Genomic DNA, 5,963 nt, shown 5'->3' on the forward strand with positions numbered 1-5,963 from the left:
AGCAGGTAGCAATAACGGATGTAGAAACATCCACCCAAGTGGCAATAACAAAAATAGAAACATCCACGCCATAAAAAAAGAAATACATATACTGTATATGTAAATACACACACACACACACACACACACACACACACATATATATATATATATATATATATATATATATATATATATATATATATATATATATATATATATATATATATATATACATATATATATATATATATATATATATATATATATATATATATATATATATATATATATATATATATATATATATATATATATATATATATATATATATATGGGAAATTTTACTCATAAGGTTGGGACAGCAACATGTAAGAAAGTTTACAAAATTAGGAGAAGGTTGAAGTAATATAAAGAGGAAGAAAAAGATGAGAAAGAGAGAAATTTAGATTCGTTCTGGGGGAGCAATTTCCCCAAGTTCGAGAGCCCTCTTGCCCGTCACTAAGTTGTCTCAGCATGGGAATAAAATGCCGTGCTGAAGCTCAATAACTTCATCAAGGCATTCTCTCATTAAGAGGGGAAGTGTTGTCGAAGTAGTTTCTTGCAACATGATGCAAATGTTAGTCAGTAGTCAGTCAGTCAGTAAGTCTGTCTGTCTGTCTGCCTGTCTAAATATCAAAAAGATCTAATTAAAATTAAACATATTAATTATTACATAAGATATCGAAATGATTTTATTTCAAGTTTAACGAAAGCTACAAAAGTAATTTTGACAAAGATTTGTTTTCCACACTCATTAATTTTCAGCTGCAACGCAAACTCTCAAGGCCTCTGTCTAGAAAGCTTTTCGAAGCAGAGACAATGGTCTCATTGTTTGTAATTAAAAACTATTCCACCGAATGTTCAGACAGTGTCTGTATGCATGCTTGAATTCAGAGAATAATTACTGTTGCTGCATCAACTTTAAAAACAGGAAATATCTCAGTGATAGAATGTCTTGCTGATGCAAAAACATGTTCACACACACATTTATCTATCTATCTATCTATATATATATATATATATATATATATATATATATATATATATATATATATATATATATATATATATATATATATATATATATATATATATATATATAATACATAATATAAAATACATATATTTGATACATAATATATACGCAATATAAGATAACATATACCGGTACATAATATAGATATGTATATATATATATATATATATATATATATATATATATATATATATATATATATATATATATATATATATTATATAAATATATATATATATATATATATATATATATATATATATATATATTCTGTATATGTATACAGTACATATATATATATATATATATATATATATATATATATATATATATATATATATATATATATATATATATATATATATATATATATATATATATATATATATATATACTGTATATGTATACAGTATATATATATATATATATATATATATATATATATATATATATATATATATATATATATATATATTCTGTATATGTATACAGTACATATATATATATATATATATATATATATATATATATATATATATATATATATATATATATATATATATATATATATATATATATATATATACTGTATATGTATACAGTATATATATATATATATATATATATATATATATATATATATATATATATATATATATATATATATATATATATATATATATATATATATACATATATACTATATATAACTATATATATATACATATACACTATATATAACTATATATATATATGTATAAATATATACATGCATATATATATATATATATATATATATATATATATATATATATATATATATATACTGTATATATCCAACGTTGAGGCATATGTATATGAATTGGTTTGCCTGGTTACAACACACTCCCTCATAAGGAGTGTTTGGAATGATACCTCTATGCAATGTAATAGAAAAGCTACCTGTGAAGAGGGGCTTGCCTACAAACAATTTGATTCCAGCTGACAGAGTTTCGATGCTGTGCCCAGATAGAGGGGAAGATGAAAGTCAAAGGAATTGGAGAATATATGCTCACTCTCATCCCAGTCTAAAATGTAACCCCCATCCTCGATCTATTACTGGAAAGTCCTGTGAAAGGAACCGAGGTAGCTATACCACCTGCTGTGTAGCTACTATAGGTCCTAGAGAAAACGTGTCTTGGTACAAGTGGGTCGATTCCCATAGATAATGGGTGGGAAACGTCGTCTGGCATTTCTGTGCACCTGCCTAGATCACCTGCACCATATAAAGATTCTTACAGAATGACAGGTTCATAGCTACTACCCTGGTGTCATGAGTTTTTACTCCAAACTTCACCCGAAGCAGGAGGTAAGGTTGTGAATGGTTATATCCAACACCTTCCTTCAGCCAAGAGATAAACATATTTAGTCGCTATCTTCCTTCTCTTTCGCTGAGGAAGGGGAGCTGCAGGTGAGATCGAGTTGTTTGTGTACATGTAAGGTAGCTGTTAAGCGCATTCAGATAACCTAAAAGTAGGTGATCAAGATCGTCGGTTACATATCTAAGGATTGGGATCTAAGACAAAGGAATCCTGGCATCGAGAACAGATAGATTCTGGGTTTTAGCTAGAAGACAGTGACTAGACCTGTCTTCTTCGTTCAGTATGAATGATTTCAAAGGAGAGCCCATTTAGCTTGTTAACACACTTGTCAGAGGCTAAGGCCAGCAAGAAATCAGTTTGAGGGAAGCATTCTGTGTAAGGTAACCCCTAAAAGGTGTCCTCTTCAGGAACCACAAGATCTTATTAACCCCTATAGGTGGTGGTTTCCTCTCTCTTGGAGGACAGGTCTGTCCAAAATTCCGTAAAAGTGTGTAGAGCTCCGCCAAAGTGGCAATATCAACTCCTTTCAGCCTAAAGACCTGAATTTAAGATTGAGTGATGGGTTCTCACCACCAATACTAAGCAGAGCTTTTATCTGTGGAGGTAAAGTAAACATTTTGCTAATCCTAGCAGAGAGGCTCCGAGAGAAGAAAGCCCACTCCTTCAACCACAGAAGATGGGTCACTTGGTGAGGCACACTAGAGTCAACGACTCCCGGAAGTATCCTAACATTTTTGGCGTAACTTCGCTAAAAAAATTTGTCTCCGGAAGGATATGCTGGATAACCTCCACTCTTGAAGCCAAAGTGATTCCATTGAGTTGTGGGATTTCTGGGCGTCTGATTTGTAGAACATGTCGGAGTGAGGTGGTAATATATCAGAGCCTTTACTAGGATGGGTAGAAAGTTCAGGTGCCGTTCTAGTTGGGGCTCTCTCAATGATATTACAGTCATACTGAATTGGGAGTGGCCTGGACTTGATTCAAGATACTTTATTGGGGGAAACAGAAGAAAGACCTAGATGTCAATGCCATCCTAGGGATACTGGAAGGCACCCTCGAAGGCTGCTTTCCGATCTGGCATTGGTGACCAAAGTATCAGAAACTTCCAATTAACAAAGAACATCTTAAAGTTATAGTCTTGCTCGCTATCTGAGTATGAAATAACCATTCTAGGCCAATGGTCTGCATCTTCCTGTTCAGTTTGTCTGGTACTAATGTTCTTTCACCTAGAATCAAACAGGCTATTAGAAGGACCTGGTCGAGCACTACCCATTCATGAATCTCTTTCGTCAATTGGCAATGCTGCAGAGAAACCGTACCACCTCCTTTGGTGTGTGAGGTGAGCCTCCCAAAGCCCCAGCACTTTGAAATAGAATTGGCGTACTGGGTTGGTCCTTTGTATCAACTTTGTGTTTTAGGAGGCGATGTTCCCTATCTCTTTCGATGTGCCTGTGAACCAACAAACATCTGCTACATGTGTGGGAGAGTCCTTCAAAGGGTTCGTTCTGTATGGTATTATTCCAGATCAAGTCTCTGACCCTCCCCTATCAGAACTTCTGACAGAGTGGGGTTGCTGTCTTGTGACCAGTGTCTCTTCACTACCTATAGTGTCTCTTCACTTCCTATAGAAGAGACTGTAGGCAGGGACGACTGTTTTGAATGAGACAATCCAGGGAGGCCAGATTTTCCAGCCCTTTCTGCCTAAGCTGTGCTGGCAGATGGGGCTGTTGATAAAGAGGGAAGTCACCTCATTAGTTCATCCAAGGTGGGAAGAGTCTTTCCACAAGGGCGTCGATGTCTATTACTAGATAAATTAATCTTTGTTTGAGTACTGGACTGACATCTACCGATTGACCACAATCCCATATTCATTACAGAACAAGAGGATATTGCCCCATTGGAAGAGAGGGGCATCCACCACGTCAGTCAAGATCAACTAACCATCCATGTAGTGCAAAAGACGAATGCCATTGGAATGTGCCCATTATATTATTTGGAGAAGCCATGCGAGGCTGTAGAGATACTAATGCAATGAACTTAGAATTTGTACAATAATTGGCCTAACAAAACTGGGCTACTTCCTGGATCCTGGATGAATTGGCATCTGAAAGTATTCTATCCTTCAGATTGATCAACCTCATGAGTTCCAACAGCCTCATCGCCTGCCTGACTGTGTCTGGAATCTATCTTGGTCAAAGTTTGTTAAACTAACTCTTTTACGTCTGAAAGGTCTACGACTGGTCTCCCATCCCAGACACCTGCTCTACAAGAAATAGTTGATTGAAGAAGCAAGAGGAGCCGTCATTAACCCTCTGCAGGTGGAATCATGTGAGCATACTTGTTCATATGCTGAGGTAAATGCATGTGTTCCAAAGAGTGCCATTTTGCAGCATAACTTGAACCTCTGCCTGGAGGGCTAAATCCTTTACCAGTCCTTGGTGGTAGGCTGATGACATCACTGGTGGTAAATTAAAGGAGAAGAGATGATAAATGGGAAGTGACACTCGAACTGGGGCATACCAACAGTTCACTTTTCTGTCAAGCGATACCCTTCCCTCCTCTATCAGGACTACAGGCATCCTCCGAAAGGTAGCATTGTAGGAGGACTGCCACCTCTAGTGGAAGAGGAGAAATTTGTGGAATGTTTCAGTATTTTGCACGCTATACTTGCTCAGGGCCCATGCTAAGTTTGTCTGCACCGTTACAATTTTCTTATATGGACTGTCAAAGCAAATACCAGAAGCCTCTTCCCTGGCCTCTGTCTGTTGTGCCTTTGACCCTGTCTTCTCTGCAGTGTTTGTAGTTAGTTACCCATCCTTTGGCCCAAGCTCAACAACAGTCCTTGGACTGTTGTGGAGGAATTCGTAATTAGTGTCTTTGTGTGTATCTTTATTAACTGTTCCAAGCATATCTGGGAGTAAAGAGGGTAGGTGTTTCAGCAAGAGTCAGGGCTCAGAAGTCAACTGATGACTGAGGCGACGTGCAAATAGCAGCATCAAAATATGAATGCTGTAAGTTATATTCCCTAATGTAAACAACAGATTTGCACCCCTCTTTCTGAACCCAAAATTACTCAAATTTCTCCATGCGGAAATTATTTGCATTCTTCCACAAACAGGAGTCCTCTATTTAGTTTTGTATTTGTGTAGGAGCAATTGGATGTCATTCCTAATTTTTCACTATCTAGCCGAGTTCTTCTCTCGGATTGTATTTGTGTTGGAGGAAAAGAGAGGGCTAGTAGTGGTACTCCAATGGGAGAGCAATCTAGCAGGCAGGTGAGAGGATGTGATATCAGTCATGACCAGGTGAGAGTTTGTGCGACTGATCACGAGCAGAAGAGAGGGTGTGTGATCAATTGCAAACAGCTACCTGTGCAGTTAAGCTAGCGGCTTGTTTTCGACCATCAGTTTCATGGCCCTCTCTCAGTAATGCGGACACATCTAGTAGTATAACTAATATTGCTCTGATGGGGGAACGAGCTAGAAAGATAAATCTACCGTAACAGTGGGCAATTGCTAACAGGTTAGCAACAACGAACAAAAGGA

The 5,963-nt window shown here is 36.1% G+C and overlaps 1 non-coding gene across 1 annotated transcript; it reads right to left on the reverse strand.

The window, feature by feature from the left end:
- Nucleotides 1-5,048: 5,048 nt before the first annotated feature.
- LOC137640334 (U6 spliceosomal RNA) lies at nt 5,049-5,155 on the reverse strand. The gene has a single exon (XR_011044341.1). It is a non-coding gene; the product is annotated as a U6 spliceosomal RNA (small nuclear RNA).
- Nucleotides 5,156-5,963: the final 808 nt, after the last annotated feature.

Source organism: Palaemon carinicauda, chromosome 4, assembly GCF_036898095.1.
Source record: "Palaemon carinicauda isolate YSFRI2023 chromosome 4, ASM3689809v2, whole genome shotgun sequence".
NCBI lineage: Eukaryota > Metazoa > Arthropoda > Malacostraca > Decapoda > Palaemonidae > Palaemon > Palaemon carinicauda.